The sequence below is a fragment of the Silene latifolia genome, chromosome 3 (assembly GCF_048544455.1).
Source record: "Silene latifolia isolate original U9 population chromosome 3, ASM4854445v1, whole genome shotgun sequence".
NCBI lineage: Eukaryota > Viridiplantae > Streptophyta > Magnoliopsida > Caryophyllales > Caryophyllaceae > Silene > Silene latifolia.
The window spans coordinates 62921353-62935042 of record NC_133528.1 but is presented as its reverse complement, the minus strand read 5'-3'; the positions used below and the strand labels follow the sequence as shown (position 1 = coordinate 62935042).

At 38.5% G+C, this 13690-nt stretch overlaps 1 non-coding gene across 1 annotated transcript; it reads right to left on the bottom strand.

Annotated features, from left to right (window-relative positions):
- Window positions 1-492: 492 nt before the first annotated feature.
- Window positions 493-599, bottom strand: LOC141650045 (small nucleolar RNA R71). The gene has a single exon (XR_012546108.1). It is a non-coding gene; the product is annotated as a small nucleolar RNA R71 (small nucleolar RNA).
- Between the last annotated feature and the right edge of the window lie 13091 nt (window positions 600-13690).

The following is a 13690-nucleotide window of genomic DNA, read 5'->3' as shown; positions in this document are numbered from 1 at the left end:
TTTGTTGTGAGAATTGTTTCATTAACAATTTAATTATAATCGTTTAGTTGAATGCATGCAACTGAATTAGTTAATCTGGTTAAATTCAAACCTAGATCGGAAGATTGGAATGAATGAATACACCTGTTACGAGCAATAGATTACACTAGTGAGGGTGGAAGCTAAGCTAGTTGTATTTTAGGGCGGATAGCGGACCGGAAGGACCTTTCCTATACCCTTCTCACATTAAATCGACTGACCCACCTTTAGCTGATTTGTGTATTACCATGATAACCCGACATCCTGACATCCCTCTCCCCCTTTATTTTCTATCGACCCTTGCTTTTATTAGTTTATTTTAAATACTCAAACCCCCATCTTGTGACCTTAGACAGACTGAATTAATGAGTAGATAGTGACCGCCTCCCTGTGGAGATCGACCCTACTTTCACTAGCTTCTGTTAGTTATTTTAGGTATTTAGTTTTGGTACTAAATGACAGGTATCAACCGCCATGCTCCGAAACGAGATCCATACATTCCAACAAGAGGATGGAGAGTCCTTGGGAGAGGCATGGGATAGGTATCAAGACTTGATTGCTAGTTGTCCTCACCATGGAATACCGGGTTGGTATATCACTTAAACATTTTTCCAAACTCTATTGCCAAGAACAAAAGAAATGGTGAATGCCTCCACGGGAGGGGGATTCGATCATTTGGGTGATGAAAAGGGCACGACTCTAATCAAGAAAATGGTAGACTCTGTGGTAAGTTATGGCACAAGAGGGATTACCTTGAGAAGAAGTAAGCACCCTCTCTAATTATTAGTGAATGTGGAGACCAATGCTAAGCTTGATATGATCACTAAGAAGCTTGATGAGTTGAGTAAGAATAAGCAAGTGAACCAAGTAAATCAAACTACCACTTCTCATGGACCATCCATGGAGGAAGTGACGCAAAGATCTACATGTGAGTCATGTGGAGGGATGGGTCACGCTTATGAAGTGTGTGCAAATAACAATATAACAACTTTAATGGGAACAATGTACAATAGGTGAATGCTTTCCAAGAATTTAACAATTTCTCAACCGTCTACCTAGGCCCTCATTTAAAAACAACCAAGCATCCAACCAAAACTTTGCCAACCAACCTCAAGCATACCAAGATTATGGGAGTAACCAAGGGAACCAAGGTAATCAAAACTTTTGCCAAGGAAACCAAGCCAACCAAGGGTTTGGTCAAGGGTTCAATCAAGAATACAACAATAACCAAAGGTACAACCAAGGGCAAAATAACGGGTTTAACCAAGGTTACCAAGGGAACAACCAAACTTCTAACTTTAGAGATCAAGGATATGGCTTTTCTCTTCCAATTTCCAACCAACCTTTCAACCAAGAGCCACCACCCCAAGCAAGTAATATCATGGAAGATGCTAAATATGACAACTTGGTGAAGTTGATAGGGGATTTGGGAAGTAATACCCAACAACAAATCAAGAATCTTGAAGCTAAGGTGGCTTCTCAAGCTCTCATAAATCCTCAAAGACCACCGGGTGGATTTCTAAGACAAGGGCAAAATCCAAGGGACCCTATGAAGGAAAAGGAAGTTAATGCTATCATGGTGGGAATTGAAGAGGAAAGAGAAGAGTCATATGGTTTGCCAAGTCAAGATGAGTTATCATACACTACTCCCTTTTCCATGGCTATGGAAACATTCCAAGAAGTTGACCATGAGCCCGAAAGAGATAGCATGGGAGGCTATGTGCTTGAGAAAATAATGAAAATTCATGGTAAAAGCTTGGATGTTGAAGTCAACACGGATAAGGGAGAGATGGTTATGACTACACCAACCACTATGAATGAAGAATTTATGCTTGAGGAAATTGTGGAAGCACCAAATGTGAGGGTAGAAGTTGAGAGGAACCCGGAAAAAGAAGAGATGATCATGGTGGAAGAACACTCTTTGGCCAAGCAATATGAGACCAATGATACTTCAAGATATGACAAGTTTATGAACTTGGTAATGAAAATGGAGACCTCCAATCCACCTTTGGTGGAGATGCCTCATTACTCCGAATTTCTAGAGGAAGTCATTTCAATACGAGTGGACATTGGTGGCCATGAGCTTGATGCTTCAATTGAGGAGTACAATGTGGTCAAATCTAAAGAAATCTCCGTCAAACTTGATGACCCTGGGAGTTTCTCAATTCCATGTACCGTTGGTGACCAAAACGTGGATAGTGCTTTGTGTGACTTAGGGGCAAGTGTGAGTGTCATACCACTTGCCCTTGTGAAGAGGTTAAATGTTACAAGACCATCTCGCACTTCTGTTACAATCAAACTTGCCGACGGGACAATCAAATCTCCGATTGGGATTCTCAAGGATATCATGTTCAAATTGGCAAGCTTTCAATTCCTACCGATTTTGTTGTGTTGGACATCCCTATGGGAAGACGCTCTCGTATCATTCTTGGTAGGCCATTCTTGGCCATGGGAGGAGCCGTCATAGATGTCAAAGAGGGACGATTATTATTCAAAGTTGGGGAGGAAAAAGTTGAATTCAAGCTACCACATGTTTCGAAGAAAACCGTGATTCAAAACATGTTTGCCGTGGAAACATTAGAACTCCATGAGAATGAAGATGATAACATGGAACTCTTGACTGATCATGAGCCGATAGTTGATGATGAGTCCCCGGCTAAGTTCCTTGAAGAAGAAGTGAATGCTAGATATAAATGTGGGGAAAAGGGCAAGACTTGGAAAATGGAAGTCGATGAATTTGAACTTGCCATATTTGAGGAGTTGAGGAGCGGTGAGAAAAACTATGATGTTCATGGTTTTGACATAAGCTTGGATGAAATCGAAAATCTTCTCTTGGGAAATGATTCCATCCATATGGAGGATCAAGAAAGCAAGGACAAAAATTACAACATCATGAACCTCAATGTTGAGATGCTTGATGACCTCCTAACCCAAGAGACCCCAAAGAAGATTGATGCAACGATGATGATTGACGATGACAAAGGTGAGAAGGAGTTGGACCTCGGGGTTGGAGATACTCACCCCGATATCCTCCCTCCCGGGTTTGTTCCATGCACCGATTTTCCCCCGAAGAAAGTGCCCAAATCCGAAAAGAAGAAACCAAAAAGATGGAGGAAGAGATCGAAAGGAAAGAGGGTATGTGACCCTAGTGTTGACAACGACAAGAAGAAGCTTGAGGAAGAGGTGGACCGAAAATGGCAAGAGGTTCAACATGCCATGTGTAGGTTACATGATTTGATAACAAGGGTGAAAGGCTCTTGTTTTGTTGGTGGTGAAAATGGTGGAAGGTTGGTGGGATTTCGGGATGGTGATCCCGGTTGATTGAAGCCTCCTTAATGAAGAGGTTTGGTGGAGTTACTTAAGAACCACTGCAATGTATATATTCTCCTTCCCTTTACTTAAGTTTTTACCGCATTTTGCATTTAGTGGCATGATCCAAATAGGAGTTAATCTAAATTAGCTCTCTTTGCATTCATATAGTATAGTTGCATCATATTTCAATTTCGCATATAGAATAGATCATGCATTACATACCTATTTGAAAATCACAAAAAAATTGAAAACTTTCAAAAATTTCAAAAATATGTATTTACTTTTCGAATATCCTCCACTCATTTTTTCCATCAAGAATTATGTAAATAAATAAGTGTGGGAAGGACATTCTCAAATTTTAAATAAAATACAAAAACATGTTATTTATTTTCAAATATTTAAAATCAAAAAAATATGTTCTTTTAATTTCCTATTCTCTCCCTATACTTTGTTCCATTGAGGACAATGTAAATTTTAAGTGTGGGGAGGAAAATATCCACTTTGTGCATATTGTTTATATATGTATATATTTTCTTGTTAATTTGAAAAAATTACAAAAATGCCTAAAAATTGAAAAATTTCAAAAATATTGCATTGTTTATATTATATATATTGCATTTGTCCTCATCATTTTGATAGGCAACACATGAATCATCGGAGAAAACGCCTGGTAAAATTCTTCCATTCCTTTCTCCTTTATCCTTACTTTTCTTTTTTGTATATATAAGCATGGAGGAGGACGGGATATGTGATGTGGGTGTTCCTTTTGAGAACCGTTTTGGATATTCTTGTGTTGATGGTGTGTTGTTAAGACTAGATATTGTGTGCATTTAGACTAGAAATGTATATATGTGTTCACTCTTGCATTCACGTAGCTTGTTCATATGCTTAGTTGCGTTTCATACAAGTTGCATCTTGTTTGTAAATAGTTTCTTAGAGGGTCTAAATGTGGAGGGTATATGTCCTTAATGATGATAATTGTTTTGTCCGTGTCATTTCCCTCTTAATAGCTCGTGCCACTTGATGACACATGGTTACGATTTTTGCTTGCAAAAACCCGGAAGTCTAGCTTAACAACCAAGTTGCGACCACCTTGTGAGACCGTATTAGGCCCGAGACTTGACCTAGGTTCGACATAGCTACTAAAATGTGAGGATAGAGCCTCCATATGGCCGGTCCATCAAACCAGTCCCGTTTAGGTCATGAGAGTAGTTCTCCTTACGTGGTATGTTATGTCAAAACGCATAAGTATGGTGCTCATTCCCGTAGAAGTGTCGATGTGCATGTTGAGATAATTTTGTTCAAATAAAGTAGCCTCTCATAGCCAAATAAGCTTATTTTTCACCCATTTGATCATCTTTCCCTTTTGTTTACCCAATTTGTTCCTAAGCCTTGTCATTTCATTTGCTAATAAAATAACTACATTCCATAAACATCTCACCTTTGTTGAGTAGTTCGTCTTTGTAGTTGTTTTGAGGAGTATAATTGGGTATGAAATTTGATTTTTATTGAGGAGAACGGTCCTATATATCACAAAAGTGAAATGAAGCTTGATGGTTGACCAATTTTTGCATACTTAAGAGGTTTACAAGAAAAAGAAGAAAAGAAAAAAAAATGAAGAAGAAAAACAAATAGAAAAAGAGAAAAATGAAATGAAAAACAAAAAGAAAAGAATGTATATTTTGTGTCAAATAAAGGGTTAGCAATTTGCAAATTGAGATTGTTTTGTAAAGAATTGAATAATTTTTGATGGAGGCAACCTTGCCATATTTTGTGAAAGAGTTCATTTGCATGGGTTGAGTTTAGTGGATTAGTTAGATGTGGCGACTACTCGATCCTTAGCCCCACATGTCCTAAAATGGTGCTTGCACCAAACCCTTTTCACCTTACCCAAGCCCCGTTATAACCCGGTTGTCTCTCTTGTATGTGCATTATTTTGACATTTCTCTAGCGGATATTGGATATGGTACTATATTAGATTGCCGGCATGCTCTGTAAGTCGAGTTAGGAGCGTGATTTTGGTTACTTTTTGTCACAAAAATCACCCCGTTTTTTCATTTGAGTGACTAGTGAAATCCGTGAGAGTTGGGCTTTGGTCTCCTTTTGGTCAAGGGTTTGATATAAGGTCGAATCTTGCGTGTCGCGTTATTCTTGGGAGTAAGCAAAGTACCTCCCCTTTCCCGCCTAGAATTTGTTTCTTAGGCACCCCGTGTTGTCAATTTAGGTTACTTGAGCTAGAGCCAGGGGATAGACACCTTGGTAAGACCTTAAGACGACATCCTCCACTAAAGACTTTCTTTGTTCAGTTTTTGTAACAAAACGGCCCCTTAGATGAGGAAAGCGGTTTGACTTTTTGTGATACATATTATGTGCTATTTCGTGCTTAAATGTTCGGATGTGTCAAAACTTTCCGCAAGGCCGCACTTGCCTCGCAAGGAAGCACATATCTCATTGTGTTTCGTTGTGAGTTAAAGGGACGGAGATGGCCCGTTAATTGCCTTTCATAGGATATTACTAGTTTAGATGGTTGTTTTGGTATTTTTCTATCGAATTAGGTTAAGTAAGGTCAAAGTGGTCGTATTCATTGTATGTAATTTATATTGTTTATGTGAATGCTGAATATGGAAACTGAAGACGTAAATAAAGATTGACACAAGAGATTTGGTGATGCGGAAAACCCAATGTGGAAAACGACCGCGGGAGGGGACGATACCCTTCTAATGATTGCACTAGCTTTGAATATGAGGACGAGTACAAGAGAGATGGCGCGATAATATAGCTAGCACATAGTGTAGTATTTGTATGACGGTTCTGGAATGATCTTTTCTCCTTCTTCTCCTTGATTATTTATAGGACCCAAACCCTAGCAAGATGCGGGTTACTTCTGCGGCAAGGAGGCCCGTCTTTGAGTCCTATTGGACTTCTTTCCATAATTCGCAATTGTGAATTCTATTCTCCCTGATCTTTGTGAAATCTCCCTGACCATCTTCAGCCCGCGGGCTTCTTGTGGCCGTTAGTTTCCCTGGCCCAATTCATCATACAAGCTCTAATAGACTTAATCCTCTATTGGCCCAATATGCAGAAATTGGCCCAAACAGTTTGCCCCTAATTCCTTGTGAGACACGCCTGGAGATGTCGAGAAAGGAATTACTAATTTTAAAACCCGCGCCGTCTTTTGCACAGCTTTCCAAACACTCATCATTGCCCCTACTTCTCCCCCTCATTTCCCGGACCCTATCTCTCTCTCTTCCTTTATAATCTCAACCACTCCACCCACTTATTCTATTAACTTCAAAATTTAAAACCCTTACTCTCTCCTAAACCCTTCCTCTTCCTTCTGCTTACCCGCCGGACTTCCGTCATTTCCACCGGAGCTTCACTTCATCAGGTACTCCCATCTTTCTTGAAATTTCTTTCCCTTTCTTCTTTAACCATGGGCAAAACTCGCCACGCCGCCTCATCCTCCTGTAACACCCCCCCCCCCCATTTATTCAGGAGTCTTTAGCTAGACATCCCAAGTAAATGAGAGCGTTACCGTTTTGGTTTCCCAAGGTAGTGAATAACAAAGTAAAACAAACCAAAGCACTTTAATTAAAACTTTAGCGATTACATGCTTATTACAACTTAACCAACTAAAACTTAATATAAAATAATTACAACTCGCAGCGGAAATAAATAAAGTGATTAAATATTCTATGTGGTCTAGACTTCTAGGTAGAAAGGCCAAGTCCTCACGCATCCCATAGCTCCTAAGTCAGCTAATCTTTAGTACCTGCAAATCTGCTCCCCATTTATGGTTCATCACAGGTGTTCACGAATACACAGTCTACCACGAGGTTGAGTAGGAATAAACTAAACAACAATATTAATCCAACCAAAATAGATGTCCTTCAAATTTCATCACCTCATCCGTAAAACTCACTTACATCACTGGCAGTAGCACAACTCCCTTAACACCGTGCTATGCTCAACTGGCAGTAGTACTTGCGTACCATGCTCACCTGGCAGTAGTACCCTCCGTACTATGCTCAACTATCTGGCAGTAACAATTACTTGTTATAACTGGCAGTAACAATCACTTGTTATGCACAACTGGCAGTAACACACTCCGTGTTATGCTCAACTGAACAACCATCGCACCACACTATACATAACCAACAACAATGAACAATAAAAATCCAGTTATACGGCTCCGTCCACAATTAGCATACACATATACTCCGTCTCCAATACTCATTCATAATATTAACATTAACCTCGTCATGCATCGCAATTCAATATAGGTTCACATAATTATAACATAAGAGTTGAGTAGGAAATTCCTACCTGACAAGCAAATACTCCGTATACAACAACCCAATAAGTAGAAATCCAAATAAAGCTTCTCAACAATTCCGTCACCTAACATAAATAATTATAATGTAATTATTAATTATTCGATTCTTTAAGTAATTAAGTTAATTATAGTTTAATTACTTTAATTATATTTTCCGTATAATTAATTACTAATTACTCATTAATTACAATAATTCATTTACTACGTAAATTACCCATTAAAAACTCGTCTCAAACCATTAGTTAAATCCCGTCTTACAACAACCCAAACTATTATTTTATTAATTATAAATTAATTGTACAACTAATATTGAGTCATTATATTAAAAACCCGACTTTCCAAAACCCGTGTCAACACCCAAATAAACCCGTCTTAAACAAATATGGAAACCCGACTAACAATTCACGTGTACTACCCAAACCACCCATGTCCACACCCCCTCTCCTACTCCAACCCCGTGTACCATATCCCCCATAATCAGCCCCTTCAAAAACCACCATGGTCAGCCACCAAGCTCACCCTACTTGCCACGGTACCACCAGCCCAGACCAACACCAACCAACCACCACCCGAGCCCCTTAATCACCTGCCCTAACCCCGCAAAATAGAATACGAAACTGTCGCAACTTAAACAACTCACGGTTTTTACCACTATTCACGGCCACCACCAACATCCGCCACTACTACCACCACCATACCTAGACCCTACCGTACCCAGCACCACCAACAACCCAGTCACGGCCACCATACTGTCGTTTCTTGCCACCCACGACTCAACCAACAACAACAAACACCAACAATCAACTAACGTAAACAATCCGCCATACCACGCAGCAACCACGAGACACCACCACCTCCCACACCACCCTATACCGAACACCAGGTCAGGTCAAGGTCTAGGTTGAGCATGTAGGTCCCAACACCCATCAATTACACGGTTTCAATTAACAACCAACGACTCCCCTGTTTTCTTCTGTTTTTTGCGAAATCCGGCCAACCACCATCACCAAGGTCCCACCTTTGGGTCACCAACCACCCTAACATGGTCGACTCCTCCCCCCACGATCAACCAACCCAAACCCAGGTTACGATGGTCAAAGCTACGGGTTCAAATCCCTGTTTTAATTATACGGTTACACCTACTCAAACACCACGAACACCACCTAAAAACACTCCCAAAACTCCCTTTAACCGTGGTCCCTGGTGGTCAATGGTGGGTCCTGGTCAATCCCTGATGTTCCACGGTTACGGTCACGGTCCTAGCTAGTCTAGAGATGGTCTAATTTATGAGTTATTGTAATTATAAGATGCATACATTATATTGTGAGACGGTTGTATAAACTTACCTTGAGACGATAATAAAAGATGACTTCCTCCTTTTCTCCCTTCTAAATCTCCTCCTCTCTCTCCCTCCCTCTCTCTCCCTCTCTCTCTCTCTCTCTCTCTCTCTCTCTCTCTCTCTCTCTCTCTCTCTCTCTCTCTCTCTCTCTCTCTCTCTCTCTCTCTCTTTCTTGTGAATTATTTTCAGATTTAATGAATAATAAAGACTACTGTTGAGGTTTACCATCTATTTATATTGGTAGGTTAATGTTATAAGGAACCAATTAGGAAATATAAAATATATTATTATTATTATTATTATTATTATTATTATTATTATTATTATTATTATTATTATTATTATTATTATTATTATTATTATTATTATTATTATTATTATTATTATTATTATTATTATTATTATTATTATTATTATTATTATTATTATTATTATTATTATTATTATTATTATTATTATTATTATTATTATTATTATTATTATTATTATTATTATTATTATTATTATTATTATTATTATTATTATTATTAATTATTCCATCCCGACAATTACTCTATTAATTTACGCAACATACATGGCCGGCCCAAGCCCTATAGTACACGGCCCAACTCCGATTCCGTCTTTCTTTATTTTATTATTATATCTATCCCGTCTTATTTTCAATTATTAAATATAAATGCCTTTAATTAATTATTCGAATTACATAATTTTTTCTTATAAATACTTATCAAATTACGGGGTATTACAGTCTTCCCCCCTTAAAATGAACTTCGTCCCGAAGTTCGCTCATAACCACTACCACAACACTTATAAGCATCCACATAACTGAGCGCCACCTAACTTATGATAACACAATCACCCATTTACTATTATCAACTACACCAAATATTATCACAAGACGTCACAATAATAATCCAAACATTTGTAGTATCACATTCCGCCCCCCTAAAAATAAACTTCGTCCTCGAAGTTCGGAATAACAAACAACAAGAATAAACAAACCATTTATTGTAACCTCTCAAGAACACGTAATACACATAAGAAAACTATTATCTTTAACACAACATCAATTGATGAATAAATAAATAACAACAATCTTCGAATTAATAACTCTTTTTTTATTACTTGTGCGTTTATTTCTTACTAACGAAGTCTAACTTAAACATGGATGCAATTAATGTCATTATATATATATATATATATATATATATATATATATATATATATATATATATATATATATATATATATATATATATATATATATATATATATATATAGAAATTGAATCATGTGAGGCACCCTTTTTAGAGTGAGGCGGCTGAACCCTTTCTAAACCATTGGATCTAAAAATTAGAGACACACCAGATGTTGACACATGTCTCCTTAAATACCTCCTAACACTAACCAGCATATTTCCCCTCATACAATCATTTACTCCTCTCATTTTCTCTCTCTTCAACCAGTCTTCATCCGAGCTCCGGCTTCCCAATTCACTCAGATTTCAACACCATTTTTCGCTGAGCTTTCATCTGCCATTATCACTAAGCTTTTCGACCTCCTTTATCATCCGCAATTTAGATAATATCTGTCACCTAATTTTTTATTCAATTCGCTAAGCTTTTCGACCTCTATTATCATTCCGTAATTTTTACCTAATTTTCAATCGACTTATTTAATTCGTTAAATTTTCGCTGTTCTTATGCAGGTTTTGATTCTTTTCTGAGCATAATCAAGCACAGTAGGAACACTTACAATCTATTTAAGTCGATTCTCCGTTTCTTCGTATGTTCCTTTCCGTTTCTTTACTAGATTTTAATTTTGTTTCTTATTTAGTTAAATTTTTAGTTATAAACTTATTTAATTACTTTAATTACTCTCGCAATTTTTAGTTATAAACTTATTTAATTCGTTAAATTATCGCTGCTCTTGTTTTTCTATCTTCCTTCACTCGAATTCCATTGATTTCTATGCTTTCCTTTTCTGCGCGATTACTCTCGCAATTGAAGTTTCATTATTATTGTTCACTATTAGTTATGACCGATTTCAGGTAACTTAGGTTTGTCCTTAAAACCACATGTCACAAGGATACAGTTCTGCGTACCCGACTCTCCGTACTCTCCTAACAGGCAGGAATCATTGTTCATTGTTGGTTAATGTGTTGTTTGGTTTCTTCAGTTAGTCTCAGCTTAAGAAACTGTGTGATCCTCCATACCTGACTCTTCCTTATAACCTCCATACCTGAGGTTATAAGGAAGAGAGGGAGCTTTAAGTACTTCAATATGTGGGGGAGTGAGCCTACTTTTGGAGATGTGGTTAAACAGGTATGAGATTATCAGATTGAAGGTCATACCATGTTCCAAGTTGTTAAGAAATTGAAGTTGTTAAAACAGCCTCTGAAAGCTCTGAATGCTGCCAGTTTTGCCAATATTAAGACTGCTGCAAATGTGGCCCTGATCCACCTACATGATGTTCAGTCCCAGTTACACCTGGATCCCTCCAATGTTCTGTTACAACAAAATGAGAAGGTGGCTGCAGAAGTCTATCGTGAGTTGGATAAGGCTAGGGTGAGTTTCCTTAGCCAAAAAGCTAAGACCCAATGTTGTAGTGAGGGGGATAAGAATACTAGCTATTTTCATAGTACTCTGAAAGCTAGGAGGTTGCAGAATAGAGTCTTTTGTATTCTGGACAGATATGGAGTGTTGCAGAATACTAATGCTGGTATTGAGAAGGCTTTTGAGGATTATTACAAGAGTCTCCTAGGGACTAGTAAGTGGGTTGGTAATGTTCACATTCCCACTGTGAGACATGGGGTGACGGTTTCTGAGACACAGGCTTCTGAGTTAATCAGGGATGTGACTGATGCTGAAATCTATGAAGTATTGTGTTCTATCCCTCCCAACAAATCCCCAGGCCCTGATGGATATACTTCTCAGTTTTACAAAGATGCATAGTCAATTGTTGGTAAAGATATCATTAAGGCTGTCAAGGAGTTCTTTATTACTGGTGAGCTTCTAAAACAAGTGAACTCTACTACCTTGACTTTGATCCCCAAAAAAGAGAGACCTCTGAGTGTGGCTGACTTCAGGCCTATTGCCTGTTGTAACGTCCTCTACAAGATTATTTCCAAAGTTATTTGTAACAGAATGGCTAATGTCCTCCCTGAGATCATTAGTGCTAATCAGAGTGCCTTTATCAAAGGCAGAGAGATAGTTGATAATATCTTAATTTGTCAAGATCTAGTGCGGCTATACAATAGGAAATCTTGCTCTCCAAGGTGCATTATGAAGATAGACCTCAAAAAAGCGTATGACTCCATAGAATGGCAGTTCATTGAGCAGATGTTATTGGCCCTAAAGTTTCCTGCTAAGATGGTACAGTGGATTATGAAGTGTGTGTCCTCCCCATGGTTTACTCTCTCACTAAATGGGTCTACATTTGGGTATTTTCAAGGGAAACGTGGGATTAGACAAGGTGATCCAATGTCACCCTTGGTTTTTACCATTTGCATGGACTATTTGAGTAGGATTCTAAGGGTGGTTACTGAGCAATTGGAATTCAATTATCATTCCCTCTGCAGAACCTTGAAGCTTAGTCATTTGTGCTTTGCAGATGACCTTCTTATGTTCTGTAGGGGGGACAGGGTCTCTATTAAAGTGTTGTTGAGAGCCTTTGCAACCTTCTCCTCTGTTTCTGGGCTTGAAATGAATTGTGACAAATCTGAAATTTATTTCAATGGCATTCCTCAAGGAGAGATTGATTATATACTCAGTATATCTGGGTTCAAGGAGGGGAGCTTCCCCTTAAGGTACCTAGGAATCCCCATTTCTTATAAACGTATGGCAATTGGAGATTGTACTAGACTTGTTGAGAAAGTGGTTAGTAAACTCAGGGGATGGGGGGCAAAGAAGCTCAGCTATTCTGGGAGACTGGTCCTGATTCAGTCTGTCTTATCTCAACTTCATGTTTATTGGGCTCGAATTTTTGTGATCCCTGTTACAGTTTTTGATAGGGTCACTGCAATTTGTAGGAATTACCTCTGGAGTAGTAGTGATCAGTATGGGAAAGCTCCTTCGTGGCATGGGATGCACTTTGTCTTGAGAAAAATTTGGTGGTCTTGGTATAGTGAATTGTAGATTATGGAATCAAGCTTTAATTGGTAAATATACTTGGTGGCTCGCTTGTAAAAGTGATCATTTATGGATCAAGTGGGTGGATCATGTGTATATGAAAGGTAGGAATTGGCAGGATTATGTTCCTTCATTGCAATCAAGTTGGACATGGAGAAATATTTGTGCTGTTAAGGACATCTTTAAACCTGGCTATAATCTGAATCAGTGGTGTGATGGGAAGTATACTGTGGCTGCTGGTTACAGATGGTTGCAGGGTCCTCTGACTAAAGCTCAATGGGATCCTGTGGTATGGAATAGGCTTAATGTACCAAAGCATTCCTTCATTGCTTGGCTGTTTGCTAAGGAGAGGCTACTGACTAAAGATAGATCGAGGGCCTTTGGTCTACCTATTGATGGGGTCTGTGATCTTTGTGCTTTGCATACTGAGAATCACCATCATTTGTTCTACCAGTGTGAGTTCAGCATAAGGTGTTGGGATATATTAAGGCATTGGTTGAGTGTCTCACTTCCTACACAGGATATTCTGCAATGGTGTGTTAAGTGGAGATGCAG